This window comes from Styela clava, chromosome 12 (genome assembly GCF_964204865.1).
Source record: "Styela clava chromosome 12, kaStyClav1.hap1.2, whole genome shotgun sequence".
Taxonomy (NCBI): Eukaryota; Metazoa; Chordata; class Ascidiacea; order Stolidobranchia; family Styelidae; genus Styela; species Styela clava.
This window is the reverse complement of record NC_135261.1, coordinates 15669145-15683707: the sequence shown is the minus strand read 5'-3', so window position 1 is coordinate 15683707 and position 14563 is coordinate 15669145. Positions and strand designations below refer to the sequence as shown.

The 14563-nt window shown below is 36.9% G+C and overlaps 1 long non-coding RNA gene across 1 annotated transcript; it reads left to right on the top strand.

The window, feature by feature from the left end:
• The first annotated feature begins 13411 nt into the window (after positions 1–13411).
• On the top strand, positions 13412–14210 carry LOC144430425 (uncharacterized). The gene is made up of 3 exons (XR_013479533.1): positions 13412–13531; positions 13791–13861; positions 14023–14210. It is a non-coding gene; the product is annotated as an uncharacterized LOC144430425 (long non-coding RNA).
• Positions 14211–14563: the final 353 nt, after the last annotated feature.

Below are 14563 nucleotides of genomic sequence, written 5' to 3'. Positions count from 1 at the left end.
GATAGCGCACATCCTGAACATAGCATTTGTACCAGGTTATGGTTCAGGTTGTGCGCCATCTTGGTGCACATACTTCGGGAGCGGCGTTTTTTTGATCCTGCCTAAATATAATTTTATCAAAATATTAAACCACATTACAAAATATCATTTTGTTTTAAATTTTAGCATGAATATCAATCGAAAACAAATTTAGCACTTTGCCTTAGCCATGATCCATCACAATTATATATACCAGCTTGTCAACAGGATTTCGCAAGTAAAACCAGAGCCAACTTATTTTTAGAATGAGAGCTAAAAACAGACAAAGTTATTAGTAGATTATCAGTAGCATTGTGCATTTCTTTATATTTATATATTTATTGGTATTTGTTATTCACCATATACTTTCTTTTCATAAAGTGGGTAAATCATTATTTACTTATAGCCTAATAAACAAATAGTGATATATAATTATCTATGATTTACCCTATGTGGGATACCTTGTGACATCAAGATGCCAAAGATCAGATGCCCAATCAACGAATGTGAATTTGAAACAGAGGATGAGGCCTCTATTGTTGCTGCATTGCTTAATTTACACGCTACCACACACAGCGCACAAAAAACTCAACAACCCACAACCCAAGTTGAGAAAGTAAAACGTCCGACCATCACATCTGCTAGCTCAACTGAAGAATGGACATATTTTGAATCAAGATGGACAGACTACAAAGCTGCCACAAAAATATCTGGCCAAGACATAATTTTCCAACTATTGGAATGCTGTGACGATCCACTGCGCAAAGATCTAACTCGCACCTCACCTAATCTTACAGGAAAATCAGAACAAGACATACTGAACGCTATCAAAGGAAAATGCCATGATCGCCAGAGTCAAGCTCGCCAACATGAAACAAGACAGAGACGAACTTGTAAGAAACTTTGGCGCCCGCATTCGTGGCCAAGCGACAGTCTGTAATGCAGTCCCTCATGCAGTCAAGATGTGAATTATACAGAAGAAATTATGCGCGACATCCTCTCTAGAGGAATAGGTAACTCCGACTTTCAACTAGATCTTCTTGGGGACCCGAACCAAAACATGACCCTGGAAGAAGTCTTCAAATTCGTCAAAGCCAAAGAATCGGGCAACAGATCCGCCTTCAGACTGTTCGATTCCCAGTCCACAGACGCCATCAGCTCATATCGGAAGAGGCGCATTCAAGTCAAGCCCACATCCGATAAGATGCAAGCCACATGTACTTACTGCGGAGAAACAGGACACGGCAAAAGTTCTCCACTGAGAATCAAATAACGTTCCTGTTAGGCTTGCACGTAATTGACAAAAACCAATTCCGTAATTACGGCAAAATCAATTACTTAATGACCCCGTTATTGCGATATTTTTCCACGCATTTAAACCTATCATAACAACCAATTGAATCCACTTCTTTTCCGAATGGGACATTGAAGTTGGGTTTTCATATTCTTGGCAGTACTACACGCCGGCGGCAGATGTTGAAGACAAATATCAAGGAGTGAATTCAAATTAATTTTATTCTGATTTTTATCTTTTGTGTCAGCTTTGGTTTTCCTTTATCACCTTCGCAAATTAACCGTCCTATTTTTATGCGATCAATTTTATTTTATCATTACCGACACTGGTATACGGATATTTATGGAAACGATAGTTTTTTAAAACCATCTTAGTACTGAATAAAAATACAGGTTTCTAATTTATTAACCAACGACGAGCGTATTCTCTCGTTTGATTATACTTGCGATTTCCTCGCGACGAAGACTTGTTTTTGCAGCGTCTTCTGCATTATCCGACATTACTGCCTTGTTAGCATTTTATAATAATAATTATTGATGTGACTTATTGACGATATTCCGATTACCATGCTTCATTTTACATTTAATCATTTCGCGGACTGAATGTTTATAACATTATTTGCGATAAATTTATTTCAAATATTATTTATTTGAGTATAATTTAAATATCGAACTTATATGATATGCCTTCTCCGAAAATACAAAGTTATATCGCTGCATTTTGTGACATTTATTTTACACTCACGACATTTATTTGCTCAAGTCGGCGATTCTATCGGCCAAGATTGACACAAGTTTGGTCGAGTGCCGGTGGTATTCAAGTCGACGATAAATCAAAATAAGTTGCCGCATTTGGTAAGACAGTTAATCATATATGGCCGAAATATTGAGAGGAATTGTGAAAAACATCATGAGCAAGGCCAAGTCCGGACTGATATATAACGATAAAACCGTTAACAGAACATCAAGATTTTGTAATAGAAAATGGATCTCGCACAGAATAAACACACTGGCTCATATTTGATTATATATGATAGCAGTTAAATTTTTAGCGGTCCGCGAAGAATCCGTCGTTTTGCTGTTTCTCTGCCGTCTCAATCGCTTTACCGATGCCGAGAAGACGAAGTTGCGTTGGTTCATTACGCAATCTCTCTTTTGTCGTCATATTGCTATTTGATAAGCGCGACATTAATTATCACGGCGAGGTATTGGCGCGAGTGATCAATCGCTCTTTTCGCTTATTTGGTTCCAATTCGTCGCGAAAGCTCTTCGTTAAATTTTACAAGATCGTCGTGTTGAAAGGTTATGGATATTTTCCTGTTTATACCCCAAGTCTGAACTAAAACAGCCAAAAACAGTATGATATTCCATGTTCATATATCCAGTGTTGATATTAACAATAAAGAATGGTTAAGCATTGCTAATCCACACTTGGTGGGGAATTCCCACTATTTAAACGCGTGACTATAAAATAGAAACGGAACATATATACCATAAGTAACGGAAAACTGGAACAAGTAAATAATAAATAAAAGTAAAATGGAACAAATGTTTGATAGACCATGTTTGATAGATTGATCTCCTGCGTTCATTAGTCATTTCACCCGAAGAAGTTGAAACCGGGCGTGTTAGCGTCCATCGGTCTTAACACAATTCTTCCCCCTATCTACGGTTATTATGTACATTGGCCATGGCCATGCTAGATAAGATGCGAGAGAAGTTGAAACCAGGTGTGTTGGCGTCAATCGGTCTCAACGCAATTCTATCCCTTATCTACGGTTAAGTTACGGGAGAAGTTAAAAACCAGGTGTGTTGGCGTCAAACGGCCCTACTCAGTTCTTCCCCCTTAACTACGTTAATTATTTACATTGGCCATGCCAGAGAAGTAGATAATAGGTTAGTAAATGGCAACGCGTCATGCCTTCCTTCACTTACGTAACAAGAGAGAGAAAAGTGAGAAAAATTGCTGCGAATACCGGAACTCTAACTTCTTCTACTTGTTGAGCTTTCATTTTTCGCAATCGACGAAATTGACTGCTTTGAAGAAAGCTCGTTTCAATGTATTAATTACGACTTTACGTAATTCGTAACTTCTCTTCCGTAACTCCAAATAATTACGTAATTCCGTAAATCCGTAAATTACGTGCAAGCCTAGTTCCTGTCCTGCTTTCAATCAGACTTGCTACCACTGCTTGAAACTATACCATTTTGAATCAGTTTGTAGAGGCAAAACATCGTCAAAAATGGTCAAACCACCACAGGAACCTGATGACATGGAGAACTCTATGTCCAATTCATTACGCTCAGTTTACAAGAATTCATCCAACGGAATGGCTCTGGACCACCACCAATATGTGCCAAAGATGGGAAAAACGCATGTCAGATCCACAGCTATTTTTTGATATTATGATCGACATACTGCCATCTGACTTTGCTAAATTGGGGTTTAAAAAGAATTTCAAACCCCAACAACAATGACTGCGACCAATAACAAATGGATACATATTCTTGGCGCCCTAGTTGCAAGATTTTCAGGAACAACTGATAACGGGAAAATAGTTCGTTCCCGTCCGATCATTTACGTTACCGACAGCTCGGACAAGCTGTTCTTGAGCAGGAAAGCATGCATTGAACTTGTTTAATTTTTCAAAGATTGGCGGATTCAACAGGGAAATGACATCAATTAACATGACGGACAAAACTTTGACAGGGACCAAGAATGGTGACATATAAATATGCACATGTCCCCGCCGCAAACTTCCCCCACCAATCCCAACGTCGTTACCATACTCGCCGAATGGGGAAAACCGACAGAAGCTACAGGAGTATCTAATCGAATAATACAAATCTAGCACTTTCAACACCTGCGAACACCAACCGCTCCCTATATGAGGGAAGGGCCGCCAATAAAACTTATGATAGACCCTGAAGCAAAGCCTGTCGTTCACCACACACCAGTACCAGTACCCCTCCACTGGAAAGAAGAGGTAAAAGCCGGCCTAGACAGGGACACTTATAGGACTATAGGATATTGGGTAAACTATCTGCTTTTGTTTAATAGATTACGTGTTTAAACTTAGTCACTCTAATCTTAAAATTAAAAGTAATATCTTAGTCATAAAATACGTAACAATTAGACGTACTGTAGGGCAGGGGTCCGCAACTACGAGGTCGCGACCCAAATTTGGGACGCGAAACACCCCGCTCTGGATCGCGAAACAATTTAAATTTTCCATAAAAATGAGCATTGCGTCTGTGTAGCGTATTTATGTATAACAACTTTATAAATCACTGATTATAAATATGAATGTTTCCCCGAGTATACACTTCCTTATTTACTGTCGTAACATTGGCCAATCAGCATAATTGCAAAAATGAAGTAACGATAAACGTTTCAGAAGCGCTCAGATACTTTTTCCATTCAGACAGTCTTTTGTGGTTGTGGATATTATCTCGTTTTGGCAATTTTCGCGTGTTGTTTGTTAGTTTTTAGTTGCGTTTTGGTAAATATACGTCCTAATCAAATAACTAAGTCCTAATTCTTGAAATAGGAACCAACAATTTTGCAATGGTAGAGTGTAGATTCAAGAGGAAGAATTCAAGAGATCAAAAGTCGAGGAAACATTCGTTACTTAGTTGTTCGCATTGTTACATCCTACTACGTAGACTTTAGGTTTTCAAAATGCTCCGTACGCACCCTCAGGACTGCGTTAAAGACACTTAGACCTCCGCGAGCTATTCGTTCACTTGAAAACTGTCCTCGACCCACTGCCCTACATCAATCTACTTATCTATCCTCGACCCACTGCCCGACCTCCCTCAACTTTCCTATCCTCAACCCACTGCCCTATCTCCCTCAACCTTCCTATCCACGGCCCACTGCCCCATCCCCCAACTTTCGCATCCCCGAACCACCACTCTATCTCCCTGAACCTTTCCCCTCTCGTCCTACTGCCCTATCTCCCTCAACCTACCTATCCTCGACCCACTGCCCTATTTGCTACAACCTACCTATCTTTGACCTACGGTGCTATACTATTCAGTACTATTATTTACTACCCGATCGCCACACTGAAATTTACTATCTTGCGACCAACTTCCATGGGTTAAACTGATCGTGTATGCCAATGAGATGATTCAATCGTACGTCGACAAAACAGGATTGACGGCATTCGTATAATATGTAGGCTGGAATCTCAAATGGTAAACAATAACCATAATTGACAGTTTAAAAATGTGTTACTAATTGGGCTACTGATGGTTTCTCGCTGGGAGTGACAGTAGATTCTACTCAAGAACTATGAAATGAAAAAGGGCCTTGTGAGGCATAAAAGCAGCACAATAGAATATAGATTATAGCAGCATTCACATTGCAGCTATGTGAGCAACAGTTCATTCTATTTTTGGTTGTTTCGTTGAAATAAACTTCTAGTTTTTGATAATATAGTTGAGATGTTTTTTTGTTTGATACATATAATACGGATGAACTTTTATACAAAGCAAACCCATATACGAACAACACGTTTTCCTATTTGTTACAGGTAAATTAGAAAAATCACGAAGCGTTTACGGTCATAATGAGCATGATTTCAATTGTTGAATTACTCATACTATTGTCATCAATTGCACTGATAACAATTGCAAGTCAGTTACAGAAAAGCTGTATGTCAGAGGGCATAGAAATCGATGCTAGAAAGGTACGGTGGAGATGGAGATAACAACTCAAATTGAGACTAAATTATAGAAGTGTGTTGAACCCACTTGTTTTTGCTGATTTTAATGGAAAACATGACTCTTTAGGTTAATATCGAAGTAATAACTTCCAATCCGTTATTAGTCAAAACCATTTTCGTGTAACTAGTATTAAATTCTAATCAACCAATGCTAACATACACTGTGTTTCCCAAATATAAGACAGGGTCTTATTTTAATTTTCTTTCGAAAAATAACACTAGGGCTTATATGGGAAGATGCCATTTATCAAAAACAAAATTACGAAGTAGAAAATTACGAGATTTTCATATATACAAAATATGAAACCCGATATCCATTTACTTAAAAATTTTTATTAAACAAAAAACTGCCATTATTCAAAATTGACCATATCATCATCCTCTGGAATGTCATGCCAGTCACTAGATTCATAAATTCCAATGAAGATTTTACTCATTGAACCTTTTCCTTTCTCACGCGTTTTAGTTTAACCATTTGAATCGTGTAAGAGAGTTTTCTTGCCTTCGATTAGGTCAAAACAAATTTCACGCTATCGGCTAGATCTTATTTTAAGGGTATGGCTTGGATTAAAATCATTTTTGAATTTGGGCTAGGTCCTCTTTTCAGGCTATAGGACTTATTTTCGGGGAAACACCGTAATTTAAGTTTTTCCCATTTTGTAGTTATCAAAAACTACGTGGTATTCTGTACTGATGAAATAACGTCTATGGTCTCTTGTGCCAGATTCACTAATATCACGTCTACAGAAACTGGATTCCAAGCTGTTTCAAAGGAAAATGGGTCCAGGTAAATATATGTAAACAAAAAGCAAAATCTATAGAGTATAAATGTGTTACAATAAGTAAAATATTATTGAAAATAGCTAAAATTAAAAATAAATTATTTACCTACTTTTTACTTGTCCAAGAGTTACGAGTCTATTGCCTCGGATCTGATAGCATACTAATTGATAATGCTTTCCAATAAATTCTCGAAAACACATTTATAAAATTAGATAACAGGTTGCATAGAAAGACAATTTTTGTAACACCGTTTTATTTGCCAGATATGTTGAATTTGAATTTCATGTTGACTATGAAGGAGATGGAACTTATCATATTAGGAAAGCAGACGATGGTATGTTGTGTACACAAAATGTATCCCAATTGAATGCTTTCAAAACGTCGTGGAAAGTTATTGATTAGCATAACAATAAAAAGTACTAGTAAACTCTTTTATTATTTTCCTTCTAATTTAAGACATTTGTTAATTTTTTGACACAAATTGCAGAATTTATTCACCTCGAGCACGGAGAGGAAATGAACGGCCTTGCGAATGAAGCGGTGTCAAATATGGGTAAAATTACTAATACATGTACATATATAATATTCAATATATAGATAAATTATTATTTTTTTGTTGGTCTGCAGTTAAACTCATTTAATTCTATTTGTTTTAATCAGACAACCTTTTAGACAATGCAGCTATAGTTTTTCTTTCTGACTATGAAAATTATTTTGCGGCTTTGTTATGTCCACTCGACAAAGGTATGAAAACTTATATCAAACTTTTTAAGTACTGGAAGATATTGTAAATTAAATTACCAAGTCGAAGTATTTGTTGTTGCATCATGAACTAGTACAAATACCGGAAGATAAATACTCCTTCCAGTGAGTTCAAACGTTTGTTCTCTACCCATTGTGGATATGAACAGCAGTCTCGTTTTGCCTTAGCTATATATATATGCAAGGTCTGGTGATATCAGAATCTTATCGAAAAAACTTGTATGCTTTACTTTGTTCAGATCATCAGGTGATTCGTGGATTTTTTCCAAGTCCAAATCCAACTTTGTGACAGGTTGCAGCCTTCATTAACACCTGCATGATGTCGCAATATCTGCAAAATTTTCTCCTTCAACATGTCCAGTAACTGACTGAAGTCATTATTTGAGCTAACCAACTATTATTTATCAATGTTAGTTACATATCTATATATATATATATATACTAATTTCATCAACAGTCCTCGATGTTTGCTATTATTCAGAATATTGTATTTTAAAAAATAACGCTGATTACGTTGTTTTATAATTATCTAAATATATTTTATCACACCAGTATATGAATGAAAATAATGACTAACTCGTAACCTGTAAGATAATATCACTATTTGACAATTTAGCCATTGATAAAAAAAATGCTAAAAAATACGTTAAATATAATTACTATGACCAAATTTATTGTTAATTAGGTTTTGATTTGGGTATTTTGAGAATTTCGAAAAGTATTGATATTACGTAAAGCGAACTCGCCACGAATTAGCTTGGTTTGGGACAAGATTGTGTTGTCAGTTTAGTTCATGCGATGTGACTGCTATACGTTTCTTAATATAGACGCCGTCGGTAAAAAGTAATGGTCAGAAGGATTGGCAAGATTTACACACAAGCCATTCACAGATTCTCACTTTTCTTTTTATTCACGTTTCTATTGCAAAATATACTAATAGTTTTAAAAATTCGAAATCTTCTTTACGGTCGATAGAGTATAATCAATGATTCTAGAAAATTCATTCCAGTATATATAAATGCTCTTATCCTCTACGTTTATAATGGTCTCCCGGCAGCTTATGCATATACGTACGGTTTCACAAAACATTTTCATGCTTCCGAGTCTTATTCCTCTGTTTTAAATTATTCCTATTTTTAAATGTCAATTTGTCGTACTATTTTCAACTTGACAAGCTGGATATTCATCAAGTACATCCGCTTGCTGTTGCCAATCTCCGTTTTTTTTTTTCAGAGCTTCAGAAGTATATGCACCAAGATAGCGCACATCCTGAACATAGCATTTGTACCAGGTTATGGTTCAGGTTGTGCGCCATCTTGGAGCACATACTTCGGGAGCGGCGTTTTTTTGATCCTGCTTAAATATAATTTTATCAAAATATTAAACCACATTACAAAATATCATTTTGTTTTAAATTTTAGCATGAATATCAATCGAAAACAAATTTAGCACTTTGCCTTAGCCATGATCCATCACAATTATATATACCAGCTTGTCAACAGGATTTCGCAAGTAAAACCAGAGCCAACCTATTTTTAGAATGAGAACTAAAAACAGACAAAGTTATTAGTAGATTATCAGTAGCATTGTGCATTTCTTTATGTTTATATATTTATTGGTATTTGTTATTCACCATATACTTTCTTTTCATATAGTGGGTAAATCATTATTTACTTATAGCCTAATAAACAAATAGTGATATATAATTATCTATGATTTACCCTATGTGGGATACCTTGTGACATCAAGATGCCAAAGATCAGATGCCCAATCAACGAATGTGAATTTGAAACAGAGGATGAGGCCTCTATTGTTGCTGCATTGCTAAATTTACACGCTACCACACACAGCGCACAAAAAACTCAACAACCCACAACCCAAGTTGAGAAAGTAAAACGTCCAACCATCACATCTGCTAGCTCAACTGAAGAATGGACATATTTTGAATCAAGATGGACAGACTACAAAGCTGCCACAAAAATATCTGGCCAAGACATAATTTTCCAACTATTGGAATGCTGTGACGATCCACTGCGCAAAGATCTAACTCGCACCTCACCTAATCTTACAGGAAAATCAGAACAAGACATACTGAACGCTATCAAAGGAAAATGCCATGATCGCCAGAGTCAAGCTCGCCAACATGAAACAAGACAGAAACGAACCTGTAAGAAACTTTGGCGCCCGCATTCGTGGCCAAGCGACAGTCTGTAATGCAGTCCCTCATGCAGTCAAAATGTGAATTACACAGAAGAAATTATGCGCGACATCCTCTCTAGAGGAATAGGTAACTCCGACTTTCAACTAGATCTTCTTGGGGACCCGAACCAAAACATGACCCTGGAAGAAGTCTTCAAATTCGTCAAAGCCAAAGAATTGGGTAACAGATCCGCCTTCAGACTGTTCGATTCCCAGACCACAGACGCCATCAGCTCATATCGGAAGGGGCGCATTCAAGTCAAGCCCACATCCGATAAGATGCAAGCCACATGTACTTACTGCGGAGAAACAGGACACGGCAAAAGTTCTCCACTGAGAATCAAATAACGTTCCTGTCCTGCTTTCAATCAGACTTGCTACCACTGCTTGAAACTATACCATTTTGAATCAGTTTGTAGAGGCAAAACATCGTCAAAAATGGTCAAACCACCACAGGAACCTGATGACATGGAGAACTCTATGTCCAATTCATTACGCTCAGTTTACAAGAATTCATCCAACGGAATGGCTCTGGACCACCACCAATATGTGCCAAAGATGGGAAAAACGCATGTCAGATCCACAGCTATTTTTTGATATTATGATCGACATACTGCCATCTGACTTTGCTAAATTGGGGTTTAAAAAGAATTTCAAACCCCAACAACAATGACTGCGACCAATAACAAATGGATACATATTCTTGGCGCCCTAGTTGCAAGATTTTCAGGAACAACTGATAACGGGAAAATAGTTCGTTCCCGTCCGATCATTTACGTTACCGACAGCTCGGACAAGCTGTTCTTGAGCAGGAAAGCATGCATTGAACTTGTTTAATTTTTCAAAGATTGGCGGATTCAACAGGGAAATGACATCAATTAACATGACGGACAAAACTTTGACAGGGACCAAGAATGGTGACATATAAATATGCACATGTCCTCGCCGCAAACTTCCCCCACCAATCCCAACGTCGTTACCATACTCGCCAAATGGGGAAAACCGACAGAAGCTACAGGAGTATCTAATCGAATAATACAAATCTAGCACTTTCAACACCTGCAAACACCAACCGCTCCCTATATGATGGAAGGGCCGCCAATAAAACTTATGATAGACCCTGAAGCAAAGCCTGTCGTTCACCACACACCAGTACCAGTACCCCTCCACTGGAAAGAAGAGGTAAAAGCCGGCCTAGACAGGGACACTTATAGGACTATAGGATATTGGGTAAACTATCTGCTTTTGGTTAATAGATTACGTGTTTAAACTTAGTCACTCTAATCTTAAAATTAGAAGTAATATCTTAGTCATAAAATACGTAACAATTAGACGTACTGTAGGGCGGGGGTCCGCAACTACGAGGTCGCGACCCAAATTTGGGACGCGAAACACCCCGCTCTGGATCGCGAAACAATTTAAATTTTCCATAAAAATGAGCATTGCGTCTGTGTAGCGTATTTATGTATAACAACTTTATAAATCACTGATTATAAATATGAATGTTTCCCCGTGTATACACTTCCTTATTTACTGTCGTAACATTGGCCAATCAGCATAATTGCAAAAATGAAGTAACAATAAACGTTTCAGAAGCGCTCAGATACTTTTTCCATTCAGACAGTCTTTCGTGGTTGTCGATATTATCTCGTTTTGGCAATTTTCGCGTGTTGTTTGTTAGTTTTTAGTTGCGTTTTGGTAAATATACGTCCTAATCAAATAACTAAGTCCTAATTCTTGAAATAAGAACCAATAATTTTGCAATGGTAGAGTGTAGATTCAAGAGGAAGAATTCAAGAGATCAAAAGCCGAGGAAACATTCGTTACTTAGTTGTTCGCATTGTTACATCCTACTACGTAGACTTTAGGTTTTCAAAATGCTCCGTACGCACCCTCAGGACCTCGTTAAAGACACTTAGACCTCCGCGAGCTATTCGTTCACTTGAAAACTGTCCTCGACCCACTGCCCTACATCAATCTACTTATCTATCCTCGACCCACTGCCCGACCTCCCTCAACTTTCCTATCCTCAACCCACTGCCCTATTTCCCTCAACCTTCCTATCCACGGCCCACTGCCCCATCCCCCAACTTTCGCATCCCCGAACCACCACTCTATCTCCCTGAACCTTCCCCCTTTCGTCCTACTGCCCTACCTCCCTCAACCTACCTATCCACGACCCACTGCCCTATTTGCTACAACCTACCTATCTTTGACCTACGGCGCTATACTATTCAGTACTATTATTTACTACCCGATCGCCACACTGAACTTTACTATCTTGCGACAACTTCCATGGGTTAAACTGGTCGTGTATGCCAATGAGATGATTCAATCGTACGTCGACAAAACAGGATTGACGGCATTCGTATAATATGTAGGCTGGAATCTCAAATGGTAAACAATAACCATAATTGACAGTTTAAAAATGTGTTACTAATTGGGCTACTGATGGTTTCTCGCTGGGAGTGACAGTAGTTTCTACTCAAGAACTATGAAATGAAACAGGGCCTTGTGAGGCATAAAAGCAGCACAATAGAATATAGATTATAGCAGCATTCACATTGCAGCTATGTGAGCAACAGTTCATTCTATTTTTGGTTGTTTCGTTGAAATAAACTTCTAGTTTTTGATAATATAGTTGAGATGTTTTAAATAAGGCGTTTTAAAGAACCTTTGTTTGATACATATAATACGGATGAACTTTTATACAAAGCAAACCCATATACGAACAACACGTTTTCCTATTTGTTACAGGTAAATTAGAAAAATCACGAAGCGTTTACGGTCATAATGAGCATGATTTCAATTGTTGAATTACTCATACTATTGTCATCAATTGCACTGATAACAATTGCAAGTCAGTTACAGAAAAGCTGTATGTCAGAGGGCATAGAAATCGATGCTAGAAAGGTACGGTGGAGATGGAGATAACAACTCAAATTGAGACTAAATTATAGAAGTGTGTTGAACCCACTTGTTTTTGCTGATTTTAATGAAAAACATGACTCTTTAGGTTAATATCGACGTAATAACTTCCAATCCGTTATTAGTCAAAACCATTTTCGTGTAACTAGTATTAAATTCTAATCAACCAATGCTAACATACACTGTGTTTCCCAAATATAAGACAGGGTCTTATTTTAATTTTCTTTCAAAAAATAACACTAGGGCTTATATGGGAGGATGCCATTTATCAAAAACAAAATTACGAAGTAGAAAATTACGAGATTTTCAAATATACAAAATATGAAACCCGATATCCATTTACTTAAAAATAACACGTTTTTATTAAACAAAAAACTGCCATTATTCAAAATTGACCATATCATCATTCTCTGGAATGTCATGCCAGTCACTAGATTCATAAATTCCAATGAAGATTTCACTCATTGAACCTTTTCCTTTCTCGCGCGTTTTAGTTTAACCATTTGAATCGTGTAAGAGAGTTTTCTTGCCTTCGATTAGGTCAAAACAAATTTCACGCTATCGGCTAGATCTTATTTTAAGGGTATGGCTTGGATTAGAATCATTTTTGAATTTGGGCTAGGTCCTCTTTTCAGGCTATAGGACTTTTTTTCGGGGAAACACCGTAATTTAAGTTTTTCCCATTTTGTAGTTATCAAAAACTACGTGGTATTCTGGACTGATGAAATAACGTCTATGGTCTCTTGTGCCAGATTCACTAATATCACGTCTACAGAAACTGGATTCCAAGCTGTTTCAAAGGAAAATGGGTCCAGGTAAATATATGAAAACAAAAAGCAAAATCTATAGAGTATAAATGTGTTACAATAAGTAAAATATTATTGAAAATAGCTAAAATTAAAAATAAATTATTTACCTACTATTTACTTGTCCAAGAGTTACGAGTCTATTGCCTCGGATCTGATAGCATACTAATTAATAATGCTTTCCAATAAATTCTCGAAAACACAATTATAAAATTAGATAACAGGTTGCATAGAAGGACAATTTTTGTAACACCGTTTTATTTGCCAGATATGTTGAATTTGAATTTCATGTTGACTATGAAGGAGATGGAACTTATCATATTAGGAAAGCAGACGATGGTATGTTGTGTACACAAAATGTATCCCAATTGAATGCTTTCAAAACGTCGTGGAAAGTTATTGATTAGCATAACAAAAAAAAGTACTAGTAAACTCTTTTATTATTTTCCTTCTAATTTAAGACATTTGTTAATTTTTTGACACAAATTGAACGTTTGCAGAATTTATTCACCTCGAGCACGGAGAGGAAATGAACGGCCTTGCGAATGAAGCGGTGTCAAATATGGGTAAAATTACTAATACATGTACATATATAATATTCGATATATAGATAAATTATTATTCTTTTGTTGGTCTGCAGTTAAACTCATTTAATTCTATTTGTTTTAATCAGACAACCTTTTAGACAATGCAGCTATAGTTTTTCTTTCTGACTATGAAAATTATTTTGCGGCTTTGTTATGTCCACTCGACAAAGGTATGAAAACTTATATCAAACTTTTTAAGTACTGGAAGATATTGTGAATTAAATTACCAAGTCGAAGTATTTGTTGTTGCATCATGAACCAGTACAAATACCGGAATATAAATACTTCTTCCATTGAGTTCAAACGTTTGTTCTCTACCCATTGTGGATATGAACAGCAGTCTCGTTTTGCCTTAGCTATATATATATGCATGGTCTGGTGATATCAGAATCTTATCGAAAAAACTTGTGTGATTTACTTTGTTCAGATCATCAGGTGATTCGTGGATTTTTTC